This window comes from Dermacentor variabilis, chromosome 1, assembly GCF_050947875.1.
Source record: "Dermacentor variabilis isolate Ectoservices chromosome 1, ASM5094787v1, whole genome shotgun sequence".
Classification (NCBI taxonomy): domain Eukaryota; kingdom Metazoa; phylum Arthropoda; class Arachnida; order Ixodida; family Ixodidae; genus Dermacentor; species Dermacentor variabilis.
The window spans coordinates 7,017,999-7,039,503 of NC_134568.1; positions in this window are offsets into that span (position 1 = coordinate 7,017,999).

Here is a 21,505-nt window from a genome sequence, read left to right on the forward strand (position 1 = left end):
ACCAACCTATTCCCTTTAAAAGCGTCATAGAGTCTACTTTACGAACAGCGTAAATTGTTTGCCCGTGTCATTGAAAAACTGTCTGCCCCCAAGTTAAAATTCAGCTGAAGTAGGGCGCATGCTATGGCTGATGTGTGAGACACGCCACGAAGTTTATGGCGTGTCTGTTATTTGTGAATTTAGCTCATTGCTTCAGGAAGTTTTAGGACGCTTTATATAGCTGTTATTCTCAATGTGCCTCAGTTTTCAAAGGAAAATAAATTGACACTGTGCTCGAAAATTCGGGGAACGGGGTACAATTTATGGGTCAGGAAGCAAATATCATTCAAAGCAAGGATTACGAAGTTTGAACTAATCTACAGGTCGCCTACCTTGTCGATGTTGCGTTACCCTCTATACTGCCGTGTCACGCAGACATCAGCGCCAGATTTATCCTTGGTATTCCTACTGAGCAGCGGAATACACGAAGATACATGAAGCGTTCACTGAAAATGGCGTAAAATATGCGAAGTAACATATGCATTCGAAGAAGTATTAGAACATCTCTCCTTGTATAACGTACGCTCGCCAAATTTTGTTTTGGCGGTTGTGTTGCCGTTAGCGGATGCAGGAAATCCCGCCAATTGACTTCAAAGAGTTTAAAGCTGCTCCGTTTTCAGGCCACGACTTCAAATTTCTATTCAGTCCTCAGCTACTGCTTCGTCTCTTTGCGAATATACCTGACAGCGAGTGAGCAGGTTATCCTCAGGCTATCGAATGATAAGTGCGCAAGAACAATGCACGGTTGCAACAACAGGGTCTTGGCCATTCCAGTGCTAACAAATATCTGATTTTCCGCAATACCTTCCTTCCTTTTGAATGCCTGGGGCCGAAAATGTTTTTTATGATGCCCTTCGCTATCAAAAATACATAACGTCTCGGAAATCTAGTTATATTGACACCACTGCACTAGAAACTGCCTCCCTACCACCCTTCTCCTCACCAAAAAAATAACAGTATTCGAAACATGATAGGTTTTCATCGAAGCTTCCACAGAGATGTCAGGTTGGCGTACAAAATTTGCGGCTTCAGTACACCAGTGCACTCCATTATTATGTTTGAAGAAACTGCAACATCAGCATATCTACTAACTCCTCCTTGAACTCTTCGAATTGCTTCGCGAACCACTACTGAACTTAACGCGGGTGGCGCCCCGGTAAGAACTCATACTGACGGTGCCTGTGGCTATGGTGTTGGGCTGCTCAGCACGAGGTCGCGGACTCGAATCCCGGCCACGGCGGCCGCATCTCGATGGGGGTGAAATGCGAAAACACCCGTGTACTTAGATTTAGGTGCACGTTAAAGAAGCCCAGCTGGTCGAAATTTCCGGAGTGCTCAACTACGGCGTGCCTCATAATCAGAAAGTGGTTTTGGCACGTTAAACCCCATAATTTAAATTGACGGTGCCTGACAGCAGGCGCGCTCATAAAGTGCATATAACCTTGTCTATTGGATAACACTCCAACTAAACATAACAAACAATAAGGATGTACAGGATAAGCGCATACTAAAAACAATTTTAATATCTTGACTGTTAGCACCTAATCGCACGAGGAATCCGTCGTTTTTGCGGGTCAATTTTTGTTCCTCTGGTAATGTTGTGTTCATATATAAGGCACGCCCCGTGTTGGATCAGTGACTATGGCGTATTGTCGTGAATACTAGGTGGCGGGCTGCATTCTTGGCTGTACGGGCTGCATTTTAATGTGGGCAAAATGACGAAAATGCGCGCTTCCGCTTCTGTGAGTATACGCTTAGGAATCCTGGGTTGTCAATATTTATCCGGAATTGTTTACACAGTAAATACAACTGAGCAAGTTTTGGTGCATTGCTGCATTGCCTAATAAAACTACTTGTTTTAAAATATGCACCTTAAGAGTGGGGAGTACATTAGTGTAACACCTGAAACCGGTTAACCACAACCTGACCTAACCACAAGTGGTTTTCTTTGCGACTTCACAAAGTTTCATTCCTACGAACACTTCTCACAGATACTACTTTGGATATCCAACTACCATTTCTGCAAGTCATACTGATGTATTTGAAGACGTAATCTCCAAGATTTCCTCTCTGCGATGTCACAATAATGAAACATTCTATCCGCCTCGCAAAAGCACCATGAGCGGCCTCACACGCATACCGCGTCGCAAGCAGCAAATACTAACACGATATATATTTTATCACTTCTGAAAAAAATTGTTGCGTGGGCAGTCGTCTAACGGATTCGCCAAGCTTGTTTCACAATTCATTTGTTGACGGAAGGAAAGAAAATTTAAAGCAGTTCAGTTGCGAACTATGAACGGGATAATGTTCATCGAATCTGTGCGCCTGGTTCTGCGCAGAGCTAGGGACGAAAGATATAGGCAAGCAGACATGAACACAAGAATTGACAATTTTGTGAAGAATGGTAGGACGATCAGAAATGCGTGTCTTAGCCAGCGACTGTAGGGGATAATAGCTGAGCATGCGAGGAGGGTGAGAAATGGCGATCGTACCTGCCCGTCTATAAACCGTATAGCTTTTTGTACAGTTCTAAGTTTATCTATATCGCATGGAGGGCGAGAAGACCAAATTACAGAGGCTTATATTCAAGAATGGGTCGAACTAGCGTTATGTAATCCGTGATGTTTGCACTCTTCAGTGGAATTTTTCCACGTGCGTTCGACGTAACCAAGCCTCTCAAGCGCTTTTGAACCGACGAGGTCAACCTGCTTTGGGCCATTGTAATGTAGTATTGAAAGTTACAACAAGTTACTTAAATTCGTTGAACCACGTGAGCTATATGTTTCCGTTACTGTACGCGAAATACAAAGCTCTTATTGTTAGATGAAGTCATCGACACTGTTTTCTTAAAATTAATCGACGTTTGTCAGGATTGGCTCCAGTGGCAAAAGGAATAAAAAACACTATTTAACTCGAGTTTGTCTTCGATGGTAGTAACGTTTGTAAAAGGACACAGTCGTCAGCATACGTACGAAGTTTAGCACGGGTGCTACTAATGACTTCGGCTGCATCGTTAATATGTGTAATGAATAGTAGTGGCCCCAAAACCGAGCCCTGGGGAACACCCGAAGTAACGGTAGCTGACGACGAGTGAGCGTTGCTAGAAGGAATAATCTGAGGCCTCTAATTCAGTTTACAGACCGCCCAACTCACCTCTTTCATTCCTAGAGTCTATACAGAGTTACTTAGAAGCAAACAAAAAGTGCAACTGCCGACTGCTCCTCACCGGTGACTTCAATTTACCTGCAATTAACTGGGACACATTCGCAACATAGTCGCGGGCATAGGCACACTGTGATTTTCTCCTTGACATTGCATTCACCCATGACATTTCACAAATTGTTCGTCATAGTACGCGAAAGTCAGGGTAAAGTCTGTATATCCTGGATCTCGTATTTCTTTACGGGCGCTTCGACCAGTTTGAAGTGTCGGTTGAGGAAGGTATCTGAGACCGTGAAGTTGTCTTCGTTCAGATAGCACCTAACGAAACAATGTCAAAACGTAAAGAGGCGGTTACATATGTTCCCAATTTTTTCGAAGCTGATGACACAAGTATCATTGACTACTTGTCATTTGCACTGGACGATTTTGATTCTCAAAGTGATATCAATACTATGTGGGAATCGCTCAAGCATGCTACTTTCCATTGTATTAGCAAATTTGTGCCGGTTCGTGAAAGAAGGAAAACTAAACGGAACCCTTGAATCAACAGGGAAATCATCCAACTAAAACGTCGAATAAGCCGCCAGAGACGGAAAGTAACAAAATACCCCGGAAAAATAACTGAGTTGTCTGCAAAACTGCAGTCTATGACCACTGAAGCCAAAAGTAGATATTACAAAGAAATGTTGACAGATTTCATGAGGTCGTCTCCCGATAAATTTTGGCGTCACATGTCGAAAAAGGACGAGTCGCATAGCATTGTCGTTGATAACACTGTAGTTGCTGATCCTGCAGTGATTGCTTCTTCTTACAACGAGTTATTTCAGTCGGTGTTTTCTGTTACCCCGTTACAATCCAGTACTGAATCCATACTTTCTCCATCGCTTCACTCGGAGCAGATGCCAGACGTTGAAGTCTCGTATGAGGTAATTGTAGTTCTTCTACTAAACATTGACGTCAAAAAATCGGTAGGCCCCGATAACACACCGAACGTATTTCTGCGCAGGTATGCAGAATGGGTTGCGCATTACTTGAAAATTATGTTTGACGCGTCACTTGCGGAAGGCCGAATCCCTGATGACTGGCTTACGACAAAGAACCGTGCGTAGTTTAACGAAAAGTATTCTGTGGCAGACTGTTTCAAATGCTTTCGCATAATCTATAAAGATGGCATCTATCTCTACACGAGTGTTTAGTGCCAGCGCTACGTCATGAGTGAATTCGATGAGCTGCCTGACGGTTGAGTGGCCAGCACGGAACCCATGTAGCCACTGAGAGATAATTCTACTCTCAGCTAAAGACCTGCTAATATGTTTATGAATGATATGCTGTTATAAATTACAGTACGTGTTCATTAAAGAAATTGGCCTGTAGTTGGAAAATGTAGTTTTGAAAAACATTGAAGACCTTAACCGAACAACTGTAAAAGTGGGGTTGATGATTAACATGCAGAAGACTAACATAATATTCAATAGCCTGGCAAGGAATCAGGACCGCCAGTCAGACTCTACAGTATGTAAAGGAGTATGTTTATCTCGGAGAATTACTCGTAGGGGACCATGGTCATGAGAAGGAAACTTACGTAAGAATAGGAATGGATTGGAGCGCAACCAGCAGGCATTACCAAATCGTAACTGGGAGCTTACCACTGTCGTTGAAAAGAAAAGTGTACAATCATTGTATTATACCGGTGCTAGCATGTGGGGCAGAACCTTGAAACTCGAAAACAAGTTAAGGATCGCGCTAAGAGCTATGGAACAAAAAATTTTAGGAGTAACGTTAAGAGGCAAAAACAAAGCAGTGTAGATCAGAGAGAAAACGGGGATAACATTAGGGGAAAGAAGAAATGAATCGAGGCAGGCCATGTAATGCGTAGGGTAGATGGCTGGTGTACTATTGGAGTTGCGGAATGGGTGCCAAGTGAAGGGAAGCGCAGTCGAGGGCAGCAGAAAACGAGTTGTGGTGATGAAACCTGGAAATTTGTTGGCGCAAGTTGAAATGAGCTTGCAGAAGACTGGGGTAAATGGAGATCGGAGGGAGAGGCGTTCGTCCGGCAGTGTGCTTTGAAAGAATAGGCTAATGATAATGATGATTGCACTCAATTGAACGCTTTTTTAACTTTTGCGGCCTAGGAGTCCAATCCTCATGCCTGAAAGAACTAATCCTGAATTTGCCACCAGCACCCGTTTACCTTGGCCGTCGTTGATTGCCTTTAAATATGTAGTGTGGCTCACCTCTTCCATAACACACACACACACACACACACACACACACACACACACACACACACACACACACACACACACACACACACACACATATATATATATATATATATATATATATATATTTACATACATACTCAAACGTTTGTAAGACTTTGGTTTGCATGTTTCCAAGCATGTCACAAAGAAAATTTCAAATTGCGAAAACTGCAGCGAGAAGTGCAGTTCGTCGACGCACGCAGCGTAATTGCGTCAGCCGTGCAGCCTTAACACACACTTCTATTCACCCGTGCGTTTGGTGGCTTGCTTCACAAATTCGCAGTTACTCTTCTTGAGGCGACTTTGACGGCACTCATTGGCCGATTTCCCGTGTATTCATTTGTAGCAAGATCACTGCAATTTTCAAAGAAATTGCTCCGTGCGGAGTCGTTTGAGATGTAAGTGTGCATGCACCAACGATGTATGCTTATTATTGAGGTGCAGTAAAAGTGTTACGGCATGGGCAGAATTAAAAATAAACAATTGAGACATCCCATAGTCAATAGAAGAGTTGACTGTTGGGCTAGTTGGTCGTCCATACTTGAAGCAGTAGCTTAGCGCGAATAAAACCACGGACAGAAGGAAGATAGACAAGTACAAGCGCGTGTGTCCGTGGTTTTATTCGCGCTAAGCTACTACTTCAAACATACGTCAATAAAACGACGTCGTTTCCTTAACAAAAGCTCCACTTCGTATAAATGGGCTGCGTTGCGATTGTTTGAAGGAAGAACCTGGCACGTAAGTGGACTTGGTTGCCCCACACTCTGGTAACATCGTGTACACGTCCGCTCACACAGAAAGACGTGTCTTTCCTGCAGCTGTCACCACTAATAAAGCGGTCAGGCGCCCGAATTCATTGTAAATCGCAGCCGCGAACTTCAGCCATCCTTGCTGCAAAGTATTGTCATGTGTAGAGCATCACTTGCGTGCTTTCGAAAGCATCCGCTAGGTGGCCATCAGTGGCACCTCTATAGGCGGTACATTACGCGTATGGAATGGCGGGTCCAGCTGCTTGCGATGACGCTGCATGACGATCTTGCAGAAGCGAGAGCAAAGGATTTTTCGCTGTACTTGACATGCGGTTGTAAGGTGCTTGCTGCACGCAGTGCAGTAATACTTGACTAACATGTTCAAGTAGCCTGTACGACATATTGATAACGTTTTCTTACTATGTTCGAAACTTATGTTAGGGCCCCTTTAAATTGCGCGTTTTAAAGCCACTAGCCTTCTTTGGCTTTTTCGGCACTTTTCGTGGTAGGTCGGTGGTGCCACGGTGGTCGGACTTGGACGACGGAGTTCTCACGCAACCGAGTGGTGAGGAGGTGCATGGAGAAATGGGGGAGCGCTGTCGCTTCGTTGCTCGCTCGCTCGTTCGCCGCGTTAAGACAAGGAAGCCTGCGCGGGTCAGCGAGTTGCGGGGACGGGGCAAAGGAATGAAGAGAGGAGGCTGACACTCGCTCGGTCGCCGCGCGTCTTGCAGGCCGCCAGGCGGTGGTCAGCCCACTGTGGACGATGCGGCGGACGTTCTTGGGATGCAGGCGAGCATTCCACCGGATTCTAATGGCGTTGACACCGACGCACCAAGAAGTGTGCGTGTCCATGCTGAGTTGCCTGCTGCCACTAGACGACTCCGAGAAGGCGAGGGCACGTGCTCTAGGGCAACCGAGTATCGGGGATGACCGTTGAGAGTGGGGGGGGGGGGGGGGGCGGGGTCTGACGCCTCGCTAGTTGTTCGTTCGTTCGGGCTGCTAGCTTACATCGACAACCATTGTAGATGGTTTATGCATATTTTTTTGTGAATTCAGTGAGTTTACGTCAAGTCATACCAGTCATATATCGTCTAACTGGCGATATACATCATCTGGGTGACCACATATATTGTCTCGACGGCGATATATCGGGTGACCGAGTGATACTGTGCAAAGGCAATCGTTGCAGCGGTCAGACAAATTCTAGGGAGACAAAGGAGTATCCAAAGTGCTTCGGCTTGTATGTTGTGTAGTGCATGGATATGATTATGCATTTGTTGGACAAGACTAGATGACTGAAGCGACTGTTAATTAGGGTAAGTAGGTTTGGTAGTTGACAACAACGGGTGGTTTACTCTCTAGGTCTTAATAAATAAGTATGCAGATACAGCCTAAATAAGAGGTTTGAAAATGTATTGGAAAAGAAAAAGAAATGCTTAGAGATACGACCAAAATCACGTTGAATGGCTGTACACGTTTGAAACGGGAGCTTGAGGAACATGAGCTAAGGATGGCTGTTGGTGAGCAGTGCGGCCAAAGCTGCAACGTTGAGATCAAAATGACTTAGGGCAGAAAGCTGGCCTAGTTGGATATCTGATAAATGATGGATTTCCGACGCTTCAGTAGGAGCGGAAAGAACAAGAGAGTAAAAGAGAACAGGACAGGGAGGACAGTTGCTTCAACTGATTTGAATGCCTGAAAATACACCCACACGACACGTGGTAGCACACCAAAGAACTTGATAGAGGCGCATGCATAAAGTCATGCAATCGTCACAGATGTTTATCATAGAAGTTTCAACGTAAGTATAGTTGCACTCTTTCATTGTCAATGAGATAGAGGCAGTGCTAACACATTTGTTAGGTTGTTTTTGGATGTTGTAGGCCTCAAGAATCAATCTGCATTTTTCTTATTGTACCTTTGTAACACATGTGCTGTGAAAAGAAGGTGCGCATTCGCATTGCTTGCAGTGGTCTGCGATGTGGCTGGATCCTGCTAATGCCTGTACTTACGCTCGATGTTCACTTTGGAATAAAAATATGGTAACATCGCGACACAGGACGAGCGAGTAAGGAGCACAGGACGGAGCGCTGACCAGCAACCAAATGCTTTATTTGCAGAAGCAGCATATACAGGCATCATTGAAGGTGACATACAGAACAGCAAAACAAGGATAAGCGTTAGCCATAGGGATAATCCAGTTCTTTCGTTTATAGCGTGAGGGACGCAGAACTGAGGCATGCGTTGCCACTTGTGAATATGCAAAATGCTTCAAATATTTCCCGCACGCGCTTTTCACCATATCTTCTAATTATTTCGCAGTTCTTAAAGACCGGGGTACGTGCGACCACTGGTGTTACAGTGGGCAGCCAGGTGACTGTACGGGTTTCCTTTTTGTGACGCGGCATGCTCGCACAGGCGATCATTAGTGCACCTACCCGTTTGCCCGATATAGCAACGTTTACAACCGAGCGGGATTTTATAGACGCCCTGCGTGGTACGGTGAATGAAGCCGTGAACTTGACTCATACAGAAACTTTTTCGTGCGACACTATCCAACTTGTTGACTATTCTGAAAACCCGCTCAGTTTATTAGGGGAATTGCACACAACCCTCACTCCTGCCTCAGCCGCAATTTTCATAATGTTATGGGAAACACGGAGTACATAAGGAATGACAGCAAGCCTAGATTTTGCAGGATATGACTGTATAATTAGTTTTCCAGCGTTCTTTAAATCTTTTATCAGGTCACCAGCAACGCTGCACAACATGCTGGTGGGGTAGCCTACTGATGTTAGTCGGTTAACTTGTGCTGAACAGCTCGGTTCAACAGAGTGCTCGCAGGAACACTTGGGAGCAGTTCGCAAACATTCCTTAGCGATGCTTCGTTTTACGAGTTTGCGGTGTGCGGGCGAAAATGAGTGAAGCCCTTTCTTTGACCAAGGAGAGTAGTTCCAGCACACATGATGAGGTTTAAAGCAATTTAAATGTCTAGGAACCTTAGGCGGTTATTGGTGGGCTCCTCCGTTGTTAATGCAAAATCCGTCATTATCTCACTGAAGGCATCTATATTTCTACAAAGCAGTCTATAATATCCCACTCTATTGTACACGTTGCTATATCGGGCAAACGGGGAAGTGCATTAATGACCGCCTGCGCGAGCATGCCACTCCACTAAAACGAAACCCGTACAGTCACCTGGCTGCCCACTGTAACACCAGTGGTCGCACCTCGGTCTTTAAGAAGTGCGAAATAATTGGAAGATGTGAAAATCGGGCACCATAAATCTTTGAGGCATTTTGCATATTCGGAAGTGGCGACGCATGCGTCATTCCTGCGTCGCTCACGCTATCAACAAAAGAACTGGGTTATCTCCGTCGCTAACGCTTATCCTTATTTTTGTGTTCTTTATGTAGCCTTCAGTGATGTATTTACATGCTGCTTCTGCAAATAAAGCATTTGGTTGCTAGTCGGCGTTCTGTCCTGTCCTCTTTACTCACTCGTTCTGTGTCGCGCGGTTTCTGTTTTTTATTCCAAAGATGAACCAACCAGACCCTTTGAACACACTGCTAACGATGTTCACTGTCTGTCGTTTACTGAGTACCCAGTCTAGCCGACGTAGCATTTGCCACATGACAGGGGGATGCTACAAACAACTCCTGCAGTGCTAGCAGTGACCCGGGCGGCATGCTTCTTTTTTTTTTTGAGCAGACATGCCCTTTGTGATTTTTGTCATACATGCCTCGGCACATACTAGCCAGCTTGCCCGGCGCTGAGAACAGCTGGGGGACACTGCATTTCGCGGCTGTTCCTTTGAGGTGGTGGGACAGGACTTGCAAATAGGGCACAAATACTGGCTGTTTTTACCGACGTGACTTAACACCGCATCAGAAAGCCGTGCAAGCGCTATAGCGCTTCTTGAGATTGACCATCCTATGTGAACGCTTGTGATTGGAACGCCTTTTCTCTTATCTGTTCCTGTCTTTTTCTCTCTCTCAACCCCTGTATCCACCACCACAGTGCAGGGTAGCAAACCGGAAACTATTCTCTGGTTAACCTCCCTGCCTTTCCTCTTTCGCGCACTCTCTCGCTCTCTCTTTACTGACCGTTTATCTGTCCAAAACTTGAGCCCTTTTTCTTTCGGTTTCCTGGACGTGACCTCCTTTGTGAGGCTCTATGGCACGAAGGCAATGGTCTGTTACAGAAAGCCCGCCTTGGTCAGGCGTTGTACTTGCTGTTGCAAGCTCGTTGCCAGCCGGTAGTCGCACAATTTATTGAAGGAAAAGCGCAGGCAATCGGCCGCTATGTCATTGTCACGGTACGGCATTATTCGATTCGGCGAAGCACCAATAAAAGGGCACAAATCAATTTAAAATCAAGTTCTAAATTGGGTAAACTTGATTTGATAGTCGCCAATATCTGCCGTTCCCCAACACAGGGAACTAGGGAAATGAGAAGTTATTTAAACGCAGGTTTTAGACCGAGCTAAGCAGCCTAGAAGCTGAGCCTACAATTTGCTGAAAAGTGTCAAAGAGCTAGTGCCGTCCAGTATAGCCTGGACCGCCTAGCCGGGTCTTAACTGCGAGTTACTAGTTGACGTAAGGGACGACAAATGAACGTCTGCAACGACGATCACGGTAGTTCCCCTCAAATTAGCTCAACCTTTTTGAGGGAACACGTCAGACTTCGACTCCCGAGAACCCAGCCCAGAAATCGCATCCACCGCAACGAGATAGGCTTGCCAGTGTTCTTCGACAAAGCTCTGCCGTCGACTGCACGCTTTATTTACTCGCTGCTGCTGCCCGGCCCAGCGCATGCTATCATTTGTTTTCTTTTGAGCTCTGTTTAGTTGACCATCGTTAAGTGTGTTTTGCGTAGTGTTAATTTCTATATTTACTGTTAACTGCTCGTTGCATTTCTTTTGTCTTCATCATTGATCTAGATAAAGTGCATGCGTTTTAGGGTTCTTGTGTTCTTGTGTTTCGTTTAAATTATGTGTCGTTGTCAGTTTATAACCTATTTTCCTTTCTCTCTTTTTCTCTCTTTCACTCTGACTCCTTCGCAGTGTTCGCTTGAGTACAGAACGACCAACCAGCGTGTATACCCCGTCGACGACTTAAGCGGTAACAGCCATGCTCGACCACCTTAAATGTGCTGAAGTGTAATTTAAAATCCCCTTTTTGACCGAGGTTGGTACATCCAGCACACGTGTTCTCCGAGAAAAAGATTGACATCAAGGAACGGCAGGCGATTGTCGACAGGTACCTCATGTGTCAGTTCTAGCGATGGTGCGCAGCGCTTCCACACCTCAGACGTGTCTGACCCTAATAAGGACTAGCCGATTTAAAGATAACAACAGTTATTAACGCATGAAAAAGAACGTGACTATCTGCTTCCCAAGGCAAACAAAATTACAGTGATGTGCCACTTCGTGAACACAGCTTACGCGCAAGCGTGTGGGTGCCATAGCGCACACGAAGCTATCGTCCCTCTGTGCGACTACAAGGCTACATTGGTCCGCATCGCAGATCGTATTTAAGACAGGGCTCGCGCGGTCGCGCAATGCGCAGCAGCCATGAGGGTAGAATGCTCCCTTATAAACAGGCGCTTACTAACTAAATTCACAAGCACGATGTCAGCGCGCCCATGCAAACATGAACACGTCACGCTAGATGACCGCGGGCGCTCGCGGTCATCGAGAGTGACCTTACAGCTGTGTATCGCTTCAACGCTAACTGAGCGGCGAGAAACGACGCACGCAATGCTTCGAGCCATCGGCCCTCCTAGACTATGCCTCCAAAGCAGATCGCTTTCGAGAGAAAGCCCGTGCGACCGCGCACGGCCGAAGTACAACCCTGCTCTCCTCCTGTACCATGCACGCGACTGAAGACGGTGCGCTTCCTCCCCCTTTCTTCCCTTGCGCACACGAGATTGAGCCGCCATCATCGGCTCACCGTCGCACGCTTTCACTAGCACCATGGGGGAATGAAGAAACTGAGAAGAGGCCCTAACTGAGGAGACAAGTGTGTAGGAGGTGACGTGGAAGTTTCTACTTTTGTTTTCTTTTCTCGTAGCGGCCATGTTTTCGGGCCACAGTGGCGCCTTTGTTATGGTTGCGTGCGCTCGCATGTGTCGCTCCGCAGGTTTACTACCGTGGCAAAGGCGTCGTGTAGGCAGGGTTGTGTTAGTCTCGGTGTTTTGTTGCGCTGCGTTATCTGGACCAAAGTCTCCCGGATGTTGCTGTGACCGGGTGGGACAGGAGTAACTAAAGCTCGTTAGATGAACGCGAATGCCACGTTGTCGCTACGTGCCACGCCATGACAATGGCAACGGACGGAGGAATATACGCGGGAAATTTTGCCCTATTCGGAGCAATCATGCTAATGTACCAACGCAGGTCGGAACCGATGCGTTTCAGAATATGTACAATGAACGTTTTGCAGGTCAGTGACGCCTGCTTTTTTGACAGCGCTTGGTGCATTTGCGCCACGTAGAAAGTGCGTACGATATTCAAGAATGCATAATCCTGGTTTTAGACCTTCGTGTCCAGTAACAACTTGCGTTTGTGCATATTAAAACACATGTTACTCAACTGTCGCTTGTTTCGTGCAACACTCTCGACCGCACGAACTCTTTTAAGCAGAGCGCATTCCAGGGTCATACACACCGGCACAGCTGTACGACAATACACGTCTTGATAGCGCTTTACGCTGAATATGTGCATTTTGCTGCCCCCGGCACCGTGCGCGGGCTAGTTGACGCTTCATCCGGGTAGATGGGAAAGGAGTGGCTGTTTGGACTTATTAAGGAACGAATCCTCCTTAATGCAGGCCAATCTTATTTGTGCGCGAGAGGCGCAGCGAAGTGAAGGTTAGCGGATGCGCTGCAAGAATGAGCAAGGCTCCACAGAATATACGCCTGCGAACACATCAAGCAGCTGTTCCAGGGTCGCATGTAGGCCGGGTCTACGCGCGTACTCTTTTGCCCCGTGCGCCGGTTATCAGAAAACTTTGGTTCCGTGAAGCTTCATTTTCCGTGGGAAGAAGGCACCTCAGGCTGCAGTCAATGTATCTAAACGCAGAGTCAGAAATCACCTTCTGCTTCCTTGCATCCGCACTCTGGTAGTAACACGCGGCCACGAGAAATACGTGTCTGTGCTGGTAAACGCCTGATGGGTCGCAAATGGATCGGTGCGTGGTACGTGTCTCCAGTGCATTCTTGCAGTGCAGTATCAATGCGTACATTTTTTTTCTATCGCCAGACGTCTAGCTGACAGCCGTCTGAGAGGCCCAGGAAGTCTAAGAGTAAGCAAGTAAAGGGAGCGACAAAGGTAATCGTTTTTATAAACACGCGGAAACTGGGCAGCGGCAGGTACTTGCGCTTGATGAAAACAGTTCAGCTGGCTGGGCTGATAAAGCATGTTTATATTCATAAAATCCGGTAAAAGCAGCGGGTTCATCCTCACCGCCCAGTTTGCGTAGTTCATTACGAACTTCTTTCAACATCACTTCGACAAGGGCAATGCGATGAGACATCGCGATGACATCCTCTGAGTTAGGATTGCTGCGCAGCGCGCGCGTCCGGCCGAGCAGCCCGATTGCGTGCAGCGCGGTGTGGTTTCGCGAAAAATGCAAACAAAAGAGGAGAACTGGCCGGACATGACGGTGGATCAACGCCAACTTCCGGCTTAATTTTCGCTTCACAAAGAGTGACGTCAGAGACCCTCATCAGTTATTTCCTTCCTCGATGACTCGCACACACAGCGTACCGCGTGCGAGGACGATCTTAACACGAGACCAACACCCCCACGAGACGAACCCAGCACGTCCGTATCACAAAAAACAAAACAAAAAGAAAGTGTAGCAACTGGAAGAGGTGGTCAACCCAGCGCCCATCCGCCTACCTTCTTCCTTCGCGCGCCTCGCCTCTTTTCTCCTTCCCCACTTCGCTCACCATCACCCAGACTTCCCTGTAGGTGGTGCTGCTTTGCCGCACGCTCAGCGCGCTCCTTCGTACTTTCCTCGGCGCACGATCCTCTTACCCTTCAGGCGCCTTCCTCCTACGCTTCCTCCGCGGCTTCGAACAAACGTTCGGCGATTGCGCCAGCTGGCTAGTAAAGTTTGCGCGTAAAACACGTTCGTGAACTTTCGACCTAGGCCGTTCATTAAGGCTCCCCTGTGTTTATAAACGAGCATCCTTGTGCCTTTCTGAAGTGGCTTCTGGGAGTGACGGTAAAGACGCAAACCTGAAGTGGAATGTTCACCTGGACAGAAGATTGAACTATCCTGAAACGGAAAGGTCAACACTCTCAGCTAATTTATGTTCAAAGATCTCGTGATCTTGACATTATTGCGTAGATCTAGCGCAACACATGGGTGATATCACTACGATACGCAGCACCGAAGGCATAAAATGACATAAATGTTTTCATATTCACCTGCAATCTGCGCTTAATAGAAGAGATGAACAATGCATGCCCTTACACATCCTGCATTTTACCTGTGGCATTGTAATGCTGACAGAGACATGGTTCGCGTGAGACTGTGACGTCTTAAGGAACCGAAGTTGTTAAACTCAATCTATAAACCAAATTTGCGACCCCCATTGTGGAGAGTTACTAAACGTTGTACAAAATTTTCAAGCTTACATACCTTATCAATTTTTAATGCGATTATATGAACACTCCAAACGCATTTCCGTTGCCTGCGTTGGTGTCGCCGTATTCGCGAGGTTCCTTATGAAATTCAAGGACGACAAAATGGTCGCGGCGCACCGTATGCTGTTTGTGCGAGTGATTACCTTGCGAGAGTGAGCCGGCGATCGCCATTCAATCTGGAGCACGAAGCGGAGGAAAGCGGGGTGGAGTCGCGCCCTCTTCCGTTGCGCGCAACGCTCCGGGGGTGGCGGGGAGGGTAGGGAGAGGGAGGGGCTCGATGGGCAGGGCGGCCGCGCGTGCCCACCAAGTCCACTGTATCTTGAAAGCCATCTGCGATGGGAACAGAATCTCCGCGCGCTGTGTTTTCGCGGCTTAGTTCGTGTTGGGGGAGGGGGGGGGGGGGGGCTACGAAAGGCAACACGAGAATTGGCTCGCTGCTGCTGCCACGCTTCCTTACTGCAGCGTTTTGACAGCGATATCCCGTGGTCATTGAGAAAGATACGTTCATATGCTTGTGCGCGCGTGACACCATGCTTGCTAATTTAGTTAGTACGCCTATGTTTACAAGTTAATACGGATGATAAAGCTACTATCCTTGTTTCGTATAGCTATCCACAAATTTACTATTGCAGTGAGCACTTCGCCTTTCGGGCTAAAATAAGACTTATTCTTTTATATCATATGATATTGAGTGAGATCGTCCAATGTAAAAATTGTGGCAATGCTAAAAGGCGACGTCTTCCAAACAGGAGTCTGACAAACCTAAAAAAAATTACCGTGACACATTGCTTATTATATAATTCAAATTCGGCTAACGCATATTCGAGGCGATGACTAGAATACTGAAGCATTTAAGTCGTCTCTATCACAGGGGTGTTGCTCTGTAATAGACTCAAATAAATTTTATAGCGTTACTAATACTGCTACTGATATTGCCTATAATTAGTAGCATCTTGGCAGATTCTTTCATATTGCGCTTAGCTGGCTCCTAGCGACACCATAGGTGGGGTACCTGCCTCCGAATTTGAGATCACTTGCATATGTTCATTGAATCCAATGGCAGCAATAATACGACGCTCAGCAAGCTCACAGCCAAGACTGAGAACGTGATCAGACTTATCAACAGAGTCTCGAATAGGCATGGAGACTTAAAGGAAGACATCCTCCTCAGGTTGTTCCACGCCTTCCTCATGAGTCATGTAGTTTATGTGGCAGCCATGCACAACTGGTATAGCTCCGAGAAGAAACGATTAAACACGCTCATCAGAAAAAGTATAAAAAAAGTACTAGGCATTCCGTTACGAGCGAGCACGGATCTCCTTATGCAACTAGGAGTGCACAAGACATTGGACGAGATAATCGAGGCCCAGGAGTCAGCCCAACTGTCCCGTCTATTCTGTACCCCGGCTCGAAATAAGATCCTGGCGGTTCTTGGGATCAACCCTATCGTCATGGAACAGCGGAAATATGAAATTTCAGAAGATCAAAGGAACAACATACGAGTTGCACCGTTTCCCCGTAATGTTCATCCTCAACACAACGTAGGCAGACGCAGGGCAAGAGCCCTCGCCCTCCTCAAGCTTACCAAGGACGATCCCTACCCGGCATGTTTTGTCGACGCAGCCCAATATGGACAGTCGTCTAACTTCGCCATTGCCCTCGTTTATCACAACGGACAGATAGTGAATGCGGCTTCCCTGAAGTGCTCAACATCAACCAGAGCGGAGTAGGTCGCAGTTGCTATAACACTCCTAGACAACAGCAGATCAGAAATCTTCTCTGATTCGAGATCGGCGGTCAGGGCTTTCGCTTCAGGATCCATCGCTGAGGAGGCTCACAAGATTCTCAAGAACAAGATAATCTCTCCGCACACCATCACGTGGTTTCCGGCTCACGTCGACCCCCAGCTTGACTCGTTTCCCCATCTCAATGACATCGCCCACTCCCAAGCGCGCGTACTAACCCACCGCGCGGGAGCAGGATCGAGCTCTGACTCCAGGGTTCTCGAGTTTCGGGACACTCTCACTACTTTCAGCAAAATTACTACGCACTATCGCCTGGGTAGGAGGTCTTATCCTCCCTTTCACAGCAAACTGGCTAGACCTCTGGCGTCCACTTTACGCATGCTTCAAACTAAGTGCTATCCAAACCTGGCCCTTTTCCACACGATCACTCCAGAGGCTTTTAGCTCTACGTACCCCGACTGTGGGGCTGTTAGCAATCTCGCACACATGCTCTGGCCATGCCCCTCGTTACAGGGACCCAGTCGCATTACAGAAGAAGAATGGAGCTCTGCCATTCAGAGCTCAGAACTTTCACGTCAAACCTGGGCTGTCCAGAGAGCCCACGATGCAGCGGTTAGGCTCGGCCTACCATTCCCCACGCGGGAGCAGCCCGCAGCTCTGCCCTAGGGCAAAGCTTCTCAGGACCTTGTAATTAAAGTTCTTTGTCTGTCTGTCTGCCTATTCTTTTGTTTATTAAAACTACCTAACAGAATACTCAAAAAAGGCAATTGCGTAAAATATTATTAAGCGTAAGCTCTGCAATTTTCATGCTAAACTGAGAAATGCCGCTTGGGAAGTCATTAATATCTCAGACACGGGAATAAAACATAAAATTTTGTGCCCAGGTTAAGAAAGTGTACTCCGTATCATTATCGCTTATCCTTTTAATCAAAGCAGCGCGATTCTGTAAACCTCGGATTACTAATTATTATTTTTAAGTGATCATGAAAGAAATGTAATGTTTCACAAGATTATCTCTGAGGATAATCAGGAACCCTAAGGAATGGAAGTGATTTCGAAAACGCAGAGAGAAAACAAATAAGTGTTGCCAAAAGCAATCTTTTTCGTCTGGAAAATGACTATGAGCCTGAATCCATGGGAAAGAAAACTTAAGTACTGTTGAATCGTGTTAACGTCGATCATAACAATACGTAATAAAAATTCAAGAATGAACTCATGCGCGGTACTAAAGCGGCGGATACTTTTCAATAAAAATCTTCATTATTCTGTTGAAGAGTTCTCACCATTATGATGAAACTAATATGGTCGAAAGAAACACTAATGACTTGTTTCTGAAACTTTGGCTGTATTATTTAGTTCACTAAAAAAACACCACTGCACCGGCAATAAATTACTCACAATTTGATCATGTAAAATACGAACCATATCTAATTACCGTAGTCCTCATTCATACCTACAACCTAGCCCTCTCAATCTGAATTTAAAAAATGCAAATGTCGAAAGTTATTGGTTTTTTTTTCAAGTAGAGACAAAAACAACGTTGTGAATTACCGCCCAATTTCTATTCTGTCGGTGTTTATCCTAGAGGTCTGGATAAATTGCTGAATTCGGTAATTTCTGTTTTCGTAGACAAATACAATTTATTGAAAGGATGTCGGCTTGGTTTTTGCAACTGCTGGCATATAGTTTATTTATTGAATTATTTGCTTTTTTATTTTTCTGGGAATTATGCCCACTTAGGCATGTATTTCATCTTTAATGACGTAATTTCAGTGCATTATGTGAGCTTATGGTAGTGTCTGAAAAATAAAAACACACGCACAAACACACAAACATACACACACGCAGACATGCACAAACACCCACACAAACACACGCTCAAAACACATACAAACACATACAACCACGCGCACACGGCAAGGTACTGACCCCGGCTGCTAGCAATATAGCCGCGCCAAACCCTGTGTGGAAGGAGCGAGTAAGCGGTAAGTTACAGCTTCGCTTCAAAAATTTTGGTTGACGCTTAAGGTTAAGGAACCTGGAACTCTTCAGCTTTTACCGTGCTAGGTTCTGGATAAACACCAATTACAAATTAAAGATGAATCCTTGTAGGTTCGACAAGCGAAATTGTGCAGCCTTACACAATAAAAGAACATTTAAATTAATTTTAACGCAGACCCATTTCACGTAGTGGAGCCAAAATCGAAACTATGTTACGTCTCAACAAAATCTATTTCCGGGAATATGGCGACATGACTGTTATGAAGGAGTAAATATCCGCGTTTTATTATACAAAAGATCTGACGTTGTTCAGCGGCACCTCTGGCACAATTGACGTGAAATGACACAGAAACAATTGTCCTAGAGCATAAAAGAACGACAGTTCCTGGGGTGTCGTCATAGCTTTTAGCCATTTTCTGATAAAGTTCGCTATACGTATTCGAGTATTCCAGGTACGATGGCCGATAAACGCGTCACCAGCTCCTTCTCGCGCAAATGCGATAGTTGAACGCTCCAGGGGTCCCCGTTTCTTCTTCCCGCTGTGTACAAATCTCCTCCAAATTATTTGTCATATCTATTGCAAGCCCATGGGCCACGTTATCGCATTTCTCACTAATGCGGAGCCTTAAGCCACGGTTATCACCTACTTGTGGGAGCTGCAGGTCCACTTGTAGGTACTTCAGTTATCAGCTGGCGCCATCCCGTTTTGCTATTTCTTTGTTAAGTGAGCCAATGAATGTGATGCCTCAAAGGAGCGGTTCCCACGCCATTGTCAGGCGAGTTAGCCCTCCGATATCAGCTGTTGCGTCTGCAACAGTAACACTTGCTAAACTTTGTTGTTGCCGTTGGGCTTGCAGCTCCATCCCATGGGCACCCTTAGAGGTTAATTGTGATATCCAGGCTGGCACGTTTGTGAGAGCTCTTCTGCGTTTCGTTTCGTGATGATTAGGGAGAGATTTTTTTTCTCTTCTTTTTCCTTCTTTGCACGGCCCTGACCGAGAGGCGGAGACATGGACTCATATTTTGTATATATTTTGTTCCTTGATATTCTTTTTTTATTTCTGTCCTGCGGAGTGGCTGATTTCGATGATAGCGGGGAAACGACGTGCTGCAAGCCCATGACGAGAACGTGAAAAGAACTAGTATTCACGGCTACTGGCTGACAGCCTCTACGAGCATGTAATATAGCTTCTAGAAGAGATGTTCTCGAGCTGTCTTCATGGTGTTTTTGCATATCTTATGGCCCCATTCTGTAGCAGAGGAATCTTACTGCATGACATTTTCAAATGGTTATTTGGAGCCTTGACTAAGAATACCTAGTCTTTCAGCACAGCCAGGGCTCTCATACAAAAAATGGACCCTCTGCCTTTCAATAATCTTTCCAAGTTTGGTGTGTTATTACGTTTGTCGCCACTGGACGTTCAGGACTCTTTTTTTTTTCTTTTTTTACATTGACGCCTTAGAGATTGTCGAGCACTATTCTATCACTTTAGTTTTACTTAGTATTTGCCTTTAGTGTCCCTTCAACAAAGCCATCCTGGTGAAAGAAGGCAAATTTCGGCACAATGTTTTTTAAGTGCCTCCACTCATTTTACATCTTTAGGTGCCACTCTACCCGATACGCAACAAAAATTATGCGAGTTGTAAACTCACAATCAAGGTTTGTCGGCTGTGTTTTTGTGGACCACCGTAGCTCTATGTGGGCATCCGCCGTGGCTGTTGGCAGAAGTCTTGAGCTGCCTTGTGTGTCTACCATTAAAATGGGTGCCAAGCGCTGCCTGTCGGATACTCGATCATTAAGGAACCTTCACACTTGAAAACGGGAGTTTCTCCGCGACCCGCGTGGGTCTTGAAGAATCGGTGTAGTGGGTCGCCATATGGGAGAAAGCTGCCATGGAAGCTGCCCAGAGAAAGCTTTTTCAGGGTTTTGTTCTGCCCACAGGGATCGTCGGGATTTGCATGGCACGGACTCCCTTCAGAGGACAATTGACCCTCAATGAATATCGAGTCTCGTTTCGCACGACGCCTTTGTCGATTTCGATAACTGGTAGGTAACCGGCGGCAGCGTGAACTCGTGGCCTCTCGCAACCGAGGCGGACGCTGAAACACGGCGCAACGAGACACGGGTGGTGCTATCTTAGAGGCTATGACGTTGCGCAGCTGAGCACGACGCCGCAGGATCAAATCCCCCGCCACAGCGGCCTCATATTGATGGGCACGAGATGTAAAAATGCCCGTGTATCGTGCGTTAGGTGCACGTTAACGAACCCCTTGTGGTAAAATTATTCCGGAGTCCCCCACTACGCCGTGCCTCATATGTTGTTGTTCTGACACGTAAAACTCCAAAATTTAATTAATTTTATGTAACCTATGGGAGATGAAGAAAGTTAACTATCATATTCAATCAATCAGTCTTCACTCCTCTTCAACGCCGGTAACGTCTGGGGTACCACAAGGATCGGTACTCGGACCCTTGTTATTCCTTGGGTACATTAATGATCTGCCTAACAATATAAAATCTACAATCAAACTCTTTACAGGTGATTGCATACTATACCGTGAAATTAAATACATTTTTTCTTTCCCCTGTTACTGTTCCAGAGGTGTATTTAACAATCTGTAGCCTTAAAAACACAAGTCCAGGTCTAGATAACATTTGCGCACACCATTTAAAGTTAGTTGCTAATATTATTTCTGAACCAATATGTATCATAACTAATCGCATTTTCGAATCCGGCACTTTTCCTCTATGTCTAAAGAAGGCTAAGCTTATTCCCGTATTTAAGAAGGGTACCAAAGACCTAATTTCTAACTACAGACCAATATCTATTCTTTCGTCTTTAAGTAAGATTATTGAACATTTATTAGTTAAACGTTTAAATAACT